This window comes from Protobothrops mucrosquamatus, unplaced genomic scaffold, assembly GCF_001527695.2.
Source record: "Protobothrops mucrosquamatus isolate PMUCROS unplaced genomic scaffold, P.Mucros_1.0 scaffold412, whole genome shotgun sequence".
Classification (NCBI taxonomy): Eukaryota; Metazoa; Chordata; class Lepidosauria; order Squamata; family Viperidae; genus Protobothrops; species Protobothrops mucrosquamatus.
This window is the reverse complement of record NW_015386741.1, coordinates 372,604-390,633: the sequence shown is the minus strand read 5'-3', so window position 1 is coordinate 390,633 and position 18,030 is coordinate 372,604. Positions and strand designations below refer to the sequence as shown.

The 18,030-nt window shown below is 38.0% G+C and overlaps 1 protein-coding gene across 1 annotated transcript in view; it reads left to right on the top strand.

Annotated features, from left to right (window-relative positions):
- The window catches only part of THSD7B (thrombospondin type 1 domain containing 7B), a 414,472-nt gene that overhangs the window by 91,699 nt on the left and 304,743 nt on the right, over positions 1 to 18,030 (top strand). The window lies entirely within an intron of this gene.

The window sequence follows — 18,030 nt, the reverse complement described above, 5'->3', positions numbered from 1 at the left end:
TTCTTCTTCTTCTTCTTCTTCTTCTTCTTCTTCTTCTTCTTCTTCTTCTTCTTCTTCTTCTTCTTCTTCTTCTTCTTCTTCTTCTTCTTCTTCTTCTTCTTCTTCTTCTTCTTCTTCTTCTCCTTCTCCTTCTCCTTCTCCTTCTCCTTCTCCTTCTCCTTCTCCTTCTCCTTCTCCTTCTCCTTCTCCTTCTTCTTCTCTCCTTGATTAGTTTCCATCCATTGCTTCTTGTCCTACCCTCAGGTGCTTTGGAAAATAGTTTGACTCCCTCATCTTTGTGGCAACCCCTGAGATATTGGAACACTGCTATCATATCACCCCTAAGCCTTCTCTTCATTAAACTAGACATACCCAAATTCCAGCAACCGTTCTTTATATGTTTTAGCTTCCAGGCCCCTAATCATCTTTGTTGCTCTTCTTTGTACTCTTTCTAGAGTCTCTACATCTTTTTTACATCGTGGTGACCAAAGCTGGATGCAGTATTCCAAGTGTGGCCTTACCAAGGCATTATAAAGTGGTATTAACACTTCATATGATCTTGATTCTATCCCTCTGTTAATGCAGCCTAGCACTGTGTTGGCTTTTTTGGCAGCTTCAGCACACTGCTGGCTCATATTTAAGTGATTGTCCACTAGGACTCCAAGATCCCTCTCACAGGTACTAACTATACTGTACTTGTGCATTTGGTTTTTCTTGCCTAAATGTAGAACCTTACTTTTTTCACCATTGAATTTCATTTTGTTACATAGTGCCCAATGTTCAAGTCTGTCAAGATCCTTCTGTATCTTAAGCCTATCTTCTGGAATGTTGGCTATTCCTGCCAGCTTGGTGTAATCTGCAAAGTTGATGAGTTTCCCATCTATCCCCTCATCCAAATCATTGATGAAAATGTTGAAGAGTACGCCCGGTTAGCCAGCTACGAATCCATCTGGTGGTGATGCTGTCTACCCCACATTTTTCTACCTTATCAGTAGTACAGGGGTGTCAAACTGCTGGCCCACCCCATCGCCGGCAATGGGGAAAAAGTCACGATACATTGCAACACGTCACGTGACATTGCGAGTTTGACACCCGTGAAGTAGTAGGTTGTGGTCTACTTTATCAAATGCCTTACTGAAGTCCAAGTAAATTATATCCACAGCATTCCTCTGGTCCACTAATTTTGTCACCTTGTCACCCCGTTCTCCCTCCTCCCTCCTCCCCCCTCTTAATAGCTTACAGAGAGTAGTATCAATTGCTTATTTATGGGCAAGTTACTACTTAAGTTTGTGGAACTGTTGGCTGATTAATTCCATTTTGCTTCTTCTCCAGTAAGTCATCTGAAATCCTTTGTGAATGTACTTACCTTGTGAGTACTATAGTATGATTTGAGTGTTGGATATGCAGGAGGCCTATTTACAGCAGCTAGAAAGTGATTACATATTTCAAACCTTTCAGTGTTTTTTTTTCCAAAATGGTCAAATCAATGCTATATTAGGGTGAAATGCTACGCCCTCTAAAGAAGATATTTCTTCTTTAGACGGCAAAAGAAAAAAGAAGTTTTTTCTGTCATGTTGTCATACCACTGGCATGCTGGCTGGTGAATTCTGGGAGTTAAAGTCCACCCTGCTAAAAACTGCCAGTTTGAAAAACACTGACCTGTAATATTGTGACTTTTTGCACCCAGATTTTGGGTGGATGGGCCTGGAAATTGTGATCAAGCTCTTTTATCTTCTTGTATTTCAGTGCTTTAGATTTATGTTAGTGCTTTGGCTATTGAAGAGAATTCTTGTGTCAGTACGTTTTGTGCTTTCCTGGCAGTAAAAAAGCAGAGTGGGGAGTTTAGACACAATTGTTGCAAAGACACAATTTATCATTAGGACGCATCATTCTTCAGCAGGTTAAATTCTAGAGGTCTTTGCTTGGTGCCATTTCCCCCCTTTAACCTGCTAAAATGATTTTTACTTCAAGTATTTAGCATTTCTGACTACTTCAGAAGTAGCCCATGTGCCAGAGACATCACTCCTATTGATTGCTCGCTCTCTGGTTTATTGCATCAATTGTTCTCCTGCCTTATACCTTGGTAAAAGCTAAACCTCATATACAGTATACAGGCAAACTGTCTTTGACTCCACTGGTTGTTTTACGATCCTCAAGTGCTCTTTTAGAGCGTGTGCAAGCACTTGGAGGGCGGCTGTCAATCCGTCCCTGCGGCCAGTCCCCCTCCCTCCCAGGGCCATTATCCTCCCCCACCCCCAAGGCCGTTGTCGTGATTCCTCCGCTCCAGTCCTGCAACAAGCAGCTGTTCCGGCATTCCTGCTCTCTGTCTTCCCCCTCCCTCCCCCTCCTTCCAGATCGCCTCAGCACTTCCGTCCCTGGCTTAGGGCCGTTTGGTCCATCATCTCGGTCCATGGGAGTCGTGGTCGTCCCACCTATAGAGCCATCGTCCCAATTATGCAAAACACTGTCATCATCCTTAGAGATCGTGCCCATCTCATCCATCATTCTACCGCCCCAATCCTGCCAAGGAAGAGTTAAATGTCTTCTCAGCAGGCCGTGGTGCTGTTTTTCCCATCTCCTACGAGTCTGGTAAACCGGCAAAAGATCTGTATGCCAGTTGATGGAATTTTCATTAAAGAGCCAGGCTTCCTTGAGTAGGTGGCCACCCTTGGTAGTCTCACGAGCTATAACCTCTGCGTTAGCTAGATCGAACGTGTGGCCAGAGCTGGACATATGGGCCCACACTTGTGACCGTTACTCCTGCCTTCTAATAGCCAGTTCATGTTCATGAACCCTGGTCCTCAGCCTTTTAGTAGTTTCCCCAACGTAATTGCTCGCACAGTCTTTGCAATTAATTCTGTAAACCACAGATGATATTTGACCGTTGGGGAGCAGTTCTTTTGGATGCATGACTTTGGACCTAAGGGTGTGCTCGGGCCTATGGGCAACGCTCACATTGTAAGGGGCCAACAGCCGTGCTGTGGCCTCGGAGACACCATGGATGTAAGGGAGGGTTGTTCGTGTGGCCGGCATTGCTGTCACATTGGGGCGGGGGTCTCTATGATTTTGATGTGGTCTACTATGCTGTCTCACAAACCCCATGTGATAGCCATTGCGCATGAAGATGTGATGAAGATGTTTTTTCTCCTCGGCTTTAGCTCTGCCCGTGCTACGATGGGAATTAACCCGTTTAAATAGCGTCCGGATACAGCTGATTTTGTGTGCTACTGGGTGGTTGCTATTATAATGTAGCATTCTGTCTGTATGGGTGGGTTTACGGTATACAGAGTGCACAATGTGCCATTAGGGCGTCGGCTGATCAGTACATCCAGAAAGGCAAGACTGCCTTGGGTCTCTTCTTTTGTGATGAAGCAGATGTCTGGATATACCGAGTTCAGTTCCTCCAAGAATTTGGCACTATCCCGTCTTTTGACAATCGCAAAAGTATCATCCACATAACACGCCCAAAAGTTTGGGCGGTACCTACACATTACTATTGACTCTAGCCACTGAAGAACCGCCTCAGCAATACTGCCTGAGATGGGGGATCCCATTGGCGTCCCTTTTATTTGTTCGTATACCACGCCCCGAAAGGTGAAGTATGTCTTCAGGCATAAGGTTAGCAACTGTATTAAATCATTGGTATGGAGAGAGTCCTTATGTTGTTCCGGCCCCTCTTGTAGGAGGTCCCTTATTGCCGTGACCACCAGATCTTGAGGGATAGAGGTAAAGAGGCGGTAGAATGATGGATGAGATGGGCACGATCTCTAAGGAAGATGATGACAGCGTTTTGCATAATTGGGACGATGGCTCTATAGGTGGGACGACCACGACTCCCATGGACCGAGATGATGGACCAAACGGCCCTAAGCCAGGGACGGAAGTGCTGAGGCGATCTGGAAGGAGTGGGAGGGAGGGGGAAGACAAAGAACAGGAATGCCAGAACAGCTGCTTGTTGCAGGACTGGAGCGGAGGAATCACGACAACAGCCTTGGGGGTGGGGGAGGATAATGGCCCTGGGAGGGAGGGGGACTGGGCGCAGGGACGGATTGACAGCCGCCCTCCAAGTGCTTGCACATGCTCTAAAAGAGCACTTGAGGATCGTAAAACAACCAGTGGAGTCAAAGACAATTTGCCTGATGCGGAACAACTCTGTGCGATATGGATTAATACAACCAACGGGCCGATGACGCGCTCAAGGAGCCAGGCGCAGAAGCAGGAGGCTGTATGAGCTGCCTTCCCGATCTCCTTCTATTCTAACTCTGATGACACTGGCAGTTTTTGGCCGGACGAAAGCTTAGTGACTCTTAGGTTTGTGTGCAACATTAATGTTGTATGGTGCAAGAATCCTAGCAGTTGCTTCTGAAACCCCATTTATATATGGGATTGTTACCCAAGTTGTAGTAGTTGGAGAATTATGGTCTGATCGTGGTGTCTTATCCTTGCAACAACGTCTGATGAAACTTGATGGGTAGCCATTCTGTTTGCATATGCAGTGGGGATATGCTTTTTCTTTTGACTTGGCTGTTTCTGTGCTACAACTTGGGCAACAATCCCATATATAAATGGGATTTCAGAAGCAACTGCTAGGATTCTTGCACCATACAACATCAATGTTGCACACAAACCTAACCAAACGTTACATTCCAAACTAATGCGACTTAAAGAGCCATTGCCTACAGGCGATTTGTCCTCATTTGGCATCATTTCATCATGGTAACATTAAGAAATATTATCCCACTGACAACTATTCTCTAATTTGGAAAAAAATAAACATACAGAATACTCAGCAATGTGTGTGTGTGTGTGTGTGTTGGCTGGAGCACCCGGTCTACCAAGTATAGGATAAATCAGTCTGTTCTGCATTTCGCTCCAATTTAGGAGCATGTTTTGCAGGCAGACGTCACATACTGTGAATACTGTAAATTCAAAATTTTTGTGGCTCCCACTAATTCTTTGTCAGCCACAAACATTTTGAATACACACACACACACACACACACACACACACACACACACACACACACTGCTGAGTATTCTGTATGTTTATTTTTTTCTAAATTAGAGAATAGTTGTCAATGGGATAATATTTCTTAATGTTACCCTGATGAAATGATGCCAAATTGAAAGAAAAGAAGTCGAACATACTGATAGCATTTAATGGATGCTCAGAAAGGTCCATTAAGAAAACACTCTGAAGCAAGAGGTGGCTTATTCTTTACAATTCTAAATGAAATTGTAAAGATGAAATTCAAAACCTTGTTTCTGTTAAGGATTTCTCCCACTAGGAAGATAATTCTGGAAGCTGGCCATTTTTCTTAAAAAAAAAAATTGTGGAAGTATTCTGGGATCTATTCTACTTTAATGGAAGGGTTTAGACAACCTAGCTCCTTCCAGATATTTTGAAATACAGCATCTGTAATTATTATTTATTGGTCCTTCCTTCCTTCCTTCCTTCCTCCCTCCCTCCCTCCTTCCCTCCCTCCGCAGCAAAATAACTCCCACATTTCATTCCCTTGGGAGTAATGTGTAAATTAGCCCATTTGAAATACATTTGTTGACAAATTTTGCTTATGCTGCAGCATTTCATTTAACTGGAGGTTACATATTATCAAACAATACAGGACTTCTAGTAATATATAGATAAAAATAGTAATATTGTTTCTTTGATGGGGTTGCATTTTTCATAACAAAGAAAGCCTACAGTTTGATAATGCTTCTGGATCTTTGGGAGGAGCTTGAGGTCCAGAGAAGACAAATACACCAACTGTATCCCTTTTAGAAAAAAAAAAGCAGGGTTTGTCACTACTTTGCATAACTGGAGAGCTTTTGGGGCTAATGTAATACATGCTGTATCTCATGAATGTAATTTGTCAATTCTGTTGGCCCTAACTAGGTCACAAACTGATAGCCTGACAAAGAACAGGCATTAGGCAGGATTGCATATATATCCTCAATTTTGCTGAAGCTCAACTAGATTACTACTTTGCTCTGTAAGTATTATCAAGATGCTAGGCTTTGCTTCATTTTAGACATTGTGTAGCCCATTATTTTTTTTTGCATTTTCCAAATTTGCCATCAGAGTTTTCAGCATAATAACTCCAAAATACATTTCAATATGTTTGTGGTGAAAGACAATATATTTCAGCATGCAACTTTGCCTGAAAACAGGGGTTAGTTTTTGGAGGTCTCTGCCAAGGGAACGTATTGAATAGCATTCCAGGCAGGCTGGTCTTTGGCATGTATGTGAAATTTGTCTCTGGAGTTGGGTATAGTTTTTATTGCTGTGTTTTTAAAATTGTGCCTTGAACTTGTGATCTTTTAGTTTTGTTGAAACCAGCTTGAGAGCTATTGGTTGATAGAAACGCAGGATGTAATTCAAATAAATATTATGTATTAGTTAGCTCTATAATTATCTTATGTTCAGTGAAGGAGAGAATACAATTTTTAGAAGTAAAATAAGATTTGATTTGATTAGTGTGTAAAAAACAAAAAAATGTGAATCTTTTATTTGAATATAATACAATTGAGGTTTAACACACACACACACACACACACACACATATAGAGAGAGAGAATTCCAACAACTCTCTTTTACTAGCCTAGAATTCTGAGACAGCATAGCCAAACATTGATTCATAACCATAATTTTGGCCACCATGATATAATTTAGATATATTTAGGCAAACCCTGGTTTTAGTCATAAGAATTATTTATTTATTAAATTTATATGCTGCCCATCTCTCTGTTGAAGCAACTCGAAAGAAGAGATATTTAAAAAGGAGATTGGCATTTATAAAAAGCATCCTGATTATTAATTAGCCGTATTTGGGGGAGGAAGTTTGGGCGTAATGAAAACTATCAAAGGCATATGCCTTTGGAAATAAGAGCAGATGGCTTTTTGATACCAAATTTTCTTTTGGTTTCTTTTAAATATAGATAACATTTCACTCTCTGTAGCTATTTCTGGTAATGGCTCATGGATTTATAGAGAAAAAGTGCTCATTACATCTTTTAAAAGAATCTAATTAATTGGCAATTATCAAGAACTATTCAGTGAAAAGTATCTGGAGTTCTCTATGCTGTTTAAACTGGAAATTTGGTGTCGCACTGAGGAATCATAGATTAGTTTGCTGCTGTTTCTAACAAAAAATATAAAGAGACACCAGGAATCAATAGTAATAAATGTTGTACTTTTGTCACAGCCTTTGTGTATGTTTGTGGCTAATTAATAATCAGGATGCTTTTTATAAATACCAATCTTACCTTCTCTGCAAAGTTGCAAAAACCTTTTATTATTTTTTTCTCATACATTTCGTTTTGGTAATTTACATAATATTAAATTATAACAGGTGTCATTAATAGGTGTCTAAGTTTAAGATATGATGAAAAATGCATACTTTGTCCTGGAGAAAAAAATGGACATCTGGAGGATAAGGAAATGATATTCCATAACAACTTTCCTATAAATCTTAAATTTATTTTATTGATTATTTCTATTTTATTTCATTTTACATTTATTCTATTTTTTTTAGTTCCACGGCAGATTTCAGTAAAAATAAAATGAGCATATGCGTACTTACAACTATTAAAACAATTAAAAATTAAATGTTTCTGTTTTAACAACACAAGATATAATTTATAACTATGTATATAAAGTAAATGCTTTCAGTTTATTTATGAAGAATATAGAATATTGTTGTGCATTTATATGTAAGAATCAGTTCAAGTTTCTTACTTGAGTTTCCCACAAGTACACATACATAAGATTGCAACCTCAAAAATAGATATGCTATAGAATTCAAAGAACAATTGATCTAGGAGAGATGGTTCCCAGCTATTTTCAAAACTACTCAAAAGCCATGGGAAGAATGCAATTAGCTCACTAGATCTAATAGTACATTTCTTAGGTAAGCAATACCTGTTTTGTGTATGCAGAAATAATGTTTGAATTTGAATGCTGGATACATCTGTACTCTCTACAGATATCATTGTCTTCATAACAGCTGTTGGGTGAAAAGGTAATCTCCTGAAGGTAGAGGATAAAAGTTTCCATATGACTGCTGGGAAATCCTGTCCCAGCCATAAAAAAAAAGAGATGTATACAAGATTTATTTTTTCATCCCAGCCTGTTCGTTTGTTTGCTTATTTTCTGAGTCCAAAACATCTTACATTAAAAAAAGAGAATATAATATTTAAATTAGTATAATAGTCTGAAAAAAAATCTTTCAATAACTATATAACAAATATAAAAATTAAAACACAGAAGGGATTTAAAATATTCATGTGGCATATACAGCATTTGAGACCCAGAAAGTAGCAATCTGAAGAGCTTTATCGTTGGCCAGGAACAAATCATCCATCGTACATAGTCCATCAAGATTTTGGCATATCAATAAATGTTCAGGACTCTGCAATTCCCACATTCACACTTTCCATATCCTGTGATATTGTCCCAGCCTGACATTATTGGACTATAAAGCAAATCCTCTCCATCAGATGCTAGTATGGGAACAGGTAGCTCTTGAGTTGCTCTGGACCTAATCCTGGAGAGTTATCTTTAACATTTTGAATTGTATTTGGGAACAAACAACTAGTACATTCTTATCCTACCTAAAAGTACTAAGCAAAACTCATGTGGTTGCTTTCTGTACTAGATGTGCTTTTGGAAGATAGTCTAGTCCAATCTGGATGGGACACTGTATCCAGATCTAATCTTATTTGGAACTGATGCTTAAACTGGACAAATGCTATCCTAACTGCAGGTGCCACCAGAGCTTTTCAGTGCAAATTTTAAATTACCCCAGGCTGAGAATGTGATGTTTCGGGTAAATACTATTCTATCGGAAACATTGTTTTCTATATCCTGGATATCTTGTCCATTTTAATTCATTAGCATTCATCCAATGCATTATTTCTTTTGGATACCGATTCAGAACATGAAACATTTTTCCCCCCTGGTACATGGAAATACAATGTGTTTTATTGGCATACTGATGACAGTACCTCAGATCTTATCATATTTCTTGGTGATCAGATGTAGATGCTAAATAATTAGAGATAAATCAAGATTAAACCATGAGGAAAAGTATTTTCTGATGCCCATGAGCTGAATACCCCCACCTCCCAGAAGCTCCAAGAAAATGATATAATCAGCATAAATTGGTATCTCCCAAGCTCATTCCTGTCAGATGGTCCATAACAACAACAACAACAACAACAACAACAACAATAATAAATTGGAAGGGACCTTGGAGTTCATTTAGTTCAACCCCCTGCTCAGGCAGGAAACCCTATACCCGTGGTGGCGAACCTGTGCCACGGGTGCCACAGGTGGCATGCAGAGCCCTCTCTGTGGGCATGCGCGCCATCGCCCCAGTCCTAAGCCTTCAGCTGGGTTTTATAAAACCTTTTCACTTTAGGCCTCCACCGCCGTGTGCAAAAAAAAAAAAAAGGTTCAATCAATCAATTTCAACTTCTCGCGGGAAAAAAAAAGATCTTGCAAAGTTGGAATTGATTGATTGAACTTTACGTTACCACCGCCCACCCGGCACGCAACGATACATGAGTGGGTTTTGGGTTTCAGTTTGGGCACTCGGTCTCTAAAAGGTTCGCCATCACTGCCCTATACCATTTTGGACAAATGGCTGTCCAGTCTCTTCTTTAAAACTTCCAGTGTTGGAGCATTCACTGCTTCTGGAGGCAGGTTGTTCCACTGGTTAATTGTCCTAACTGTCAGGAAGTTTCTCCTTAGTTCTAGGTTGCTTCTCTCCTTGATTAGTTTCCATCCGTTGCTTCTTGTCCTGCCTTCAGGCGCTTTGGAGAATAGCTTGACTCCCTCTTCTATGTGGCAGCCCCTGAGAATTTCATAATTGATGATACTGAATGCCATTGATAGGTCGTGCAGACCCAACAGAGTTGGATTCCCGTGGTCTCCCAGCACAGACCTTCTACTGAGGCAAGCAAAACTGAATTAACTATTCCCTTTTTCTGTACTATCTCAGTAATGAGAAAAGTTCATAAATAAATCATTTGGTGCATCATAAGGAAAATAAATGTATTCTGCCTATTGCAGTCATTGATATGAAAAAATATGTTTCTTCACTCATATTTAGATCTAGTATAGTTGTAATGTTATTAATATATCAAAATGAATTGTCAGGTAATAGTATGTGAAACAGTATATCCATGTTCTGCTCCTTCAAAGAAGCTTCCTATGCAGCATAGTCTGACTTTATATGGAGTATTTCTTGCTAAATCTGTCTGTACTTTCATTTTTAGTTAGTTGAATGTCTACTTTGGAAGGGTGAAATGTCCATAAGCTGTTCATTCATTTGAAATTATTGGATCAGTTTCGCAAATATTTGTGGAGTAAGGCATATAATAAAATGATTGTTTTAGTCCTAGGTATTGGTGGTCCTTGATTTATGACAGTAATGGAACCCAACATTTCCATCCTATGTCATGAGGACCATAAGGCAAGGCACCCATGTGACCAATATGATTTTGGAACATTTTTGCACTGATTGTTAAGCAGATGTGGCAATTGTAAAGTGAAAGCCATGGTCGTTAAGCAAATGCCACAGTCCAACAAATCAATTGCCTTCAATGGGCCTTCTTTTTTTCCCGGAAACCGGAAGTAAAGGCTGATTTCCTATAAAAAAAAATTCATGAATCACCGTCATGTCACTGCAGGATGCTGCAAATGGATATAAAACAGCCCAGTTCTTGAGTGCCCAAAATGTGATCACATGACTTCAGGGGAGGAAGTGTCCTGGTATCAGAACTTTGAATCTGGATCATAAGTACCTTGTGGGGTCCAGCATTATTCCAAGTGGCCAATAAGTGGCTGTTCTTTAAGTCAAGGACTACCTGTATCTTCAGAAAATAAGGAATAGTTCAGAGTGCCCATTTCACATTGTGAAACCCACAAATTTATTTCAGTGCAAACATAAAGTACATTTAAAAAAAATAATGGAAATGGCATCACCCATATTTAGATCTAGATTTGTAAGATGAGTCCAAGATTCTATGATGCCTACACCTTTCAGGTATGAACTGCACCTTCTTAAAATTCCCTCTGTAAGTTATCAATTCATACAGGGACACCCAGGAAGTTTGCAGTTCACATAGGGACATGCCCAGGAACATCAGTCTCAGGTTTTATGTCACTCCTTTTTTCCCCTTTTGTTGCATGATGATGCAGTCATTGCTAGGTGTTAGTCTGATAGACCTTGGAAGCTCACCTACAATGCGGAGTTCAACGTTGAGACAACTTTTGCAAATCTGAGCAAAATTCTAATTGGAAGGATGATTTAATTCTAATTGGAAGGATGATTGGAAGGATGATTTAACGAAGAGAAGGACGAGGGGGGACATGATAGCAGTGTTCCAATGTCTCAGGGGCTGCCACAAAGAAGAGGGAGTCAAGCTATTCTCCAAAGCGCCTGAAGGCAGGACAAGAAGCAACGGATGGAAACTGATCAAGGAGAGAAGCAACTTAGAACTAAGGAGAAACTTCCTGACAGTTAGAACAATTAACCAATGGAACAACCTGCCTCCAGAAGCAATGAATGCTCCAACACTGGAAGTTTTTAAGAAGAGACTGGACAGCCATTTGTCTGAAATGGTGTAGGGTTCCTGCCTGAGCAGGGGGTTGGACTCGATGACCTCCAAGGTCTCTTCCAACTTTATTATTATTATTATTATTATTAGTCTTCCTGATGGTTGTGTTATCACATTAGTGTTATGTTTATGTTTAAATATGCTTTCCAATTTTCTGTTAAGTGAAGTACATTGCTAAAAAAAAAGCGTCACACATTTGTTTCTCTTTCCAGTTATATTGTTATAAACAGGGAATGTTGACCATCTGTAGGATCAGCTTCGCATGCATGATTGAGGTTCCAGGCATATAAGACATTTCCCAACCTACTAGTCTGCAAATGTGTTACCAACGTAGTTGCTAACATATGTTGATCTTAGATAATGGACCTATTCATCCAGGACTTGCAGTTTGGCAGCCTGTTGGGCTGAGGATCTACTCTATAAAAGCTGGATCAAATTCAATTCGCTGTAATAGGAAAATATTTTCCTCTTTAGTTTGTAATTGTAGGAAAATTTCTAGTAACTTCTGGCTTATAATTTTAAGAACAGTTCCATGGAATTGGCACTGGTTATTGTAAGTTATCCCCTGCTGTTAAATAACTGTATAATAATAGATCGGCTACAATGGATTTTCATAGTAACATTATATTGGCAAATATTTTTATAACTATTGCTGGATACCGAAAACAACAGGGATGTTAAAAATAACTCTGTAAAATCAAATGAATCCAAGTTGTTTGTAACACAAATTGCTATTTATTTTTTTACTGGCTTTAGTGCCAGTTTTATAATTTATACCTTCCAAAAATTGAATCTGGCAGGGAAAAAAAAGCTTAAAAAACACAGTAAAGAAAAACACTGTGCATGTTCTTTACTTTTCTTTAATGTATGGATTTTATAGTATTGGCTTTTACTTTTCGTGTTAAACAAATTTCAAATGGGATACATTTCTTTAAATAACATAGGTACTTGGATAAAGGAATGGTGCAACTTATTAAATATGGAGTATTATATGCTGATATACATGCACACACACACACACACACACACACACATATATATAGCATGTATGTATGTATGTATGTATGTATGTATGCATGTATGTTAGGAGTATATTTGTAGCATTCTGTATAGCTTCAAATGTTACATTTAGAGTTTATTTATTTTTTTGGCCTTAGTAGTTAAGTGGAAAATTGTGGTTATGGATCAGGCCATTAACAACTGAATAATAATAACATAGGATTTTACTTATAAATGCGATCATGTAATTTGTAACTCCCAGAATTCTCCAGTCAGCCATGCTGAGTTGAAGTCCACCCATCTTAAAAGTTGTCAAGGCTGAGAAATACTGCTTTAAATGAATGAAACCTTTTAAGTGAATGGATTTAATTATCACCTACTTGGAAGAAAAAAACTATACAGTCTCTATAAACAAAAATCTACATAGCTCTGTAATCATGAGAGCTAGAAACTTGTAGCAAAACTGGTGATGATGATTATGCAGAAAATATACTGTATATGTTACAGCTTGGTGTTCACAAGTCCTGACAATAAACGCCCAAGAAGTTAAGAATTTCAGGATACTTGTGATTTTCACAAACTGGTAATGTAATAACCTACCTCTGCAAAATTGTGCAAACAGTGACTTCTATCCACTGTAACTCTCTTATGAGTGGAAGGGCAGATGAGGAACAGAAAAGTGAAAGAGGATTATTTCCGCTTGCTTCATCTTCTTTATTGTCTAGTCCAGTTATCACAAGAGATAGATGAGTAAATACTTTCAATGATTTCTTCTTTCAATAGGGAAGCCTCAAACTAAAACTCACTTTAAATGATCTCATGATACAATGTTCCAGTTTAAATCAACTACAAACTTTAATTGATATAAAAATTGTATATGCGGGGGAAAATATTATAGCTTGAGTTCCATGCAGATATTAATAAAATAACAGAATTGGAAGGGACCTTGGAGGTCTTCTAATCCAGCCTCCTGCCAAACTGAATACCCTATGACAATTCAGACAGATGGCTGTCCAGTCTCTTCTTAAAAGCCTCCAGTGATGGATCACCCACAACTTCTGAAGGCAAGCCCTTCCACTGTTTAATTGTTCCTCCTTAGTTCGAGGTTGGTTCTCTCCATGTTGTAAACAGAGGAAGGACATGTTTAACATACTTTATTTCTTTTCTTTTGAGAGTGATTCCGATAATTCGGTATTCATTTTACTCAATTATTTCTCTTTGAAAATGATTTTCTTAATCAGTTTAAAAATTTGTGGAACATAGTGACTATTGCTGTACAAATTTATTTCCAATTCATTCTACATTTCAAAAAACATCTGTGTGTAAACTGATATTAAACGTTCATGTTCCTCCAGGCTCTTTTAAGCTTTCAAATGTTTTGTATATATTTGCCACTTGCCTTCATATAATTGCAGATGCTAGAAATTAAGTATGAAATTAGACAATAGAAAAGATGATGCGACAATTATACTTTTATAGCCTGAAAATATTAAAGTAAACTCTTCCCAGTTGTGGGTATGGAGATATCTTTTATAATTTGTCTGATTGCAGGCAGTCTTATTTTGTTTTTGTTTTTTAAATCATATCCAGCTCGACTGTCTCCAAAATAAAACACCAACAGAAATTATTCATCTAGATTGCAGAAGAGTGTGCTACCTTTTGAATAATGTCATTTTTTAAATTTAAACCTGTCAGATGTTTGGACACTCACACTCTTTGACTTAACGCAGCTAGTCAACAGCAACTCCCTAGGCTATAACTCCAACTATTTTGAAATAAATTAATTCAGTGAAATTAATTCCCTGTTAAATGGATATAAGATTGTAGCTAGCATTTGGCTGTTAAATCTGTTTTCTGAAGGGTGCCGGGAATGTGTCATCTTTGGTTTAATGTTTCATTAGCAGCTGATACAAGTTAAACTACTTGTAATGTATAAGAAACCTATACCCGGGATCTAAGTAGCTTAAAAATCTTAATTTTGTGAGGAAAATAGAAATAACTGACACATTTATCAAGTTCACGCTCTAATATTCTTTGAAGTAAGACATCAAAGCTAATCTATACAGTAAGGTAGATTTATTCTGGTCCAGGAGCTCTTTTCACTCAAAATATGCACATATTCTCTGCTCAGTAGGTTAGAATCTTCACTGTATTTTGTCTAAAGGGAACTCTGAAGAAGTTACTGAATTTCTTGAAAAAGGAAGCTGGTGCAATTCATGTTCATTAATGGAACAAAAGAATCTAGATTGCACTACCATCTCTGAGTCTTGCCTTCAAGTATTAGAATTCCTCACTGAAAACAATGCCACTAAGCTTCAAAATACTTCTGGGTAGAAATCTCAAAATTGGGCTGCCTAATTATAGGAAAACAGACTATGAAGTTTGGTATTTGTCTTGCCCTTAAGATAGCAGCAGGTAACTACCTTTTTCTATTAAGGGCTGTTAACCCAGAGAGACAGAGACAGAGCAAATCTATAGTTATTCCTTGTCCCAGTGTGAGAACTGCCTACTAACTTTTCCTGAATGCATGTCTTCATATCTATCTCAGCATCCTACCACAGCTGCGAGACCTCTCTGGAAGGACAGTTTTACCTAATATTCCGCCTCAAGATACTGCACACAAATCATGTAGTGTGCATAAATGTGTCTCAGGGCCTGAAATACTGGAAATTTTGTGACTCCAGTCTGCTGTGATTGCTGCCTTCAGTCTGGCCCCTGTCCACTTCACCTGCCCACCAATCCTGTTTTGGCATTGTTGGGGATTGAATTTGTTGCTTACAAACTCATTTTTCCTCTTGGTTCATTGAGCAGTTGTCTAGACTCTAATCAATGGGCAAGCAAGCATACCCTTTTGAGATTCCCACTGGCTATGTTACTCTTATTGTAAGAAATTGTGATCGGAAAAACTCACTTCCTTGGATTGCTGTGTTTTTCCTTTCTCTTTTTCTGTGGTTGACTTGTTGACTTAATAAGTCATTGAGCAAACTGTTAAGACTTTTTTTAAAAAAATCAACAACATAAAAGCCTTAATTTGGTTGCCACAATTGGTAGAATGGTCAATGAGATGGGCCAGAGGGTAGAAAGCCCTCAAATACGTTGAGAAGCTAATCCCTGGGTGAAGGCGGATAATGAGAAATATTTAGATTGGATGCCTGACAATGGTGTGTTGTAGGGGCAGCAAAATTTAGAGAGCACGATTTCCTGAAAACTCTGGATTTCTAAGGAAAATATGGAAAATGTGGGGATGTGGCAGTCAAACAAGTTTGAACCCAACAATAGATTAATCCAGAACCAATAATCCATGGAGCATATAGTATTTCCATGTTTGACTTTGAGTCTCTTAAGCTAAGATGAACAATTCACGATTAAAAAATATGTGTACCTCATATGTAATGCTTTTTCTTAAAATTAAAAAAAAATGCTTCCTGGAATTTCCCATTGTTCGCTGCCAAAATTCAGCAGCATTTTACCAACAGTAGGTCCATCCTTTTTGGGGAATTTGAGGAAAATGATTTGGGGAAACAAATAAATCAACCAAACATTTATAGGGATTTAATCTTTAAAAACTAAGAAGCAAAACTATGTAACAAAAACCACTTTTAAACATTTCACTTTTATGATGTACTATAATACAGTTTTCACTTGTTTCTTGTTTATTCACTTTTAGCTTTGATTATACTAGTATTTGTAAGCTTGGTATGACTATTACCTAAGACAGTTATCATGTGAATTCAAACTTGTTTGAATTTAAGAGGACTATGAAAAGAACTTCATTAATAAATGAAATGAAAGAAGATTGTCTGTGAAACTAAGAGAAATGTAAATGGTGTAATAGGTTTGAATAAGAGTCATCTGATCTTGTGCAGTGGAGTTAACAAATATGTGCAAGGAAGTGAAGGTGTAAGTCGAATTATGAACAGAAAGAAAGTAAAAGAAAAAGCATGTGCAAATATGAATTTACAGCTTGGTGACAGTTGCATGTTATGCTTCTTTGAATGTTGTTGATGATGATGATGACAACACAGAGAGATTGCACAATATACTGAATGAATGTGATCTGGGAAAAAGTTATTCTACTTGATGACAGAATAACAAAGACATCTGTACCATGTTTATGTCGCTGTTCCATTTGGTCTACTAATCATTGGCTCCCATCTTGCCATATTTAACCCTGAGAGGTTCTGGATATGGGTCAAACTATTTTCTGGAAATTCAAGAGTGTTTTCTTGGAAACCTAAAAGAAAAGGGGAAAAAAATCTAGACTGAATGTAGACTACAGGAAGAGAAAATATGAGTCCTGTATGAAAGGACAGATTAATTTCCCAACAGAATACATAGAAAACTGCTGGGGAGACAGTAAAAATAATTATGTTATATAAGTTTGTGCAGGTATCCTAATGGGAAATATGAAAAAGGATGCTTGAAGAAATTATGAGGTGAAAGGGTGCGTATAAGAAAAAATGCACATAAGAGAATAATTGTTGCAAAAAGTAAAGATGAGAGATCTTGCTGAATCTATATATAAGGAAAAAGATAGTGAAGCATGCAATCAAAGATGGCAAGGAATTGTTAAGATTAAAGTGGCTGTGCAAATATATAAGTGGTTTTGATGAAGAATTTAAAAATGTGCTTTGACTGAAACAAAGCGATGAAATGATTTGGGATGAAACTGAAGGAAGGGAATACTGGAAAGATTATTTTAGAGTTTTGTATTGGAGTGATAGTGAATGAATCCTGTAAGTCTTCAAGAAAAAAAAAAGTCAAAAAGAAAGTCGAAAGTGCTGTGAAAATTATGGAAAATTGTTAGGATTGAAGATGTAGACTGTGTTAACTTGAGACATGTTAAAATATGGATGTGCTTTGTTAGGGAGAGGATGTATGATTTATCTAAAGTACATTTGAATACTGCATCTGTAACTGATGACTGGAATTATTGTTCCTTTATACAAAAGGAAAGAAAATAAGAATGGATGCAAAAATGATGGAAGATTAGTATAGCAGGAAAGGAAAGGTGAATAAGAGGTGATAGCAAATTTTTCAAAGTATGGTTTTTATGCTGGGCAGATGGTGCATAGATCATTATGTGTGTGTGTGTATGTGTTTAAGAGATCTTTTAGAAATGTATGAATATGTATGAAAGAAAGTTTATTGTATGTTTATTTATTTAGACAAAGGGTATAAAAGTGAGCAGGCTTGGATTATGGTTCAATTTGAGTAATTACAGAGCTGAAGTTTGCTTGCAGAATGTGATAAGAGCTTTTAGAAGATAGAAGAGTGGTACTTACAACTGTATCTCTAAACTAGACAACCCATGCCTCCTTGGATCAATATTTCAAAGATATTTCCTTAATTAAGCTGAGAAACAGAATAACCATGGTTGGGTAAAAAAACAGTGGGAGCGGGAGCGATTTGCGACTTCCTGCAGCCT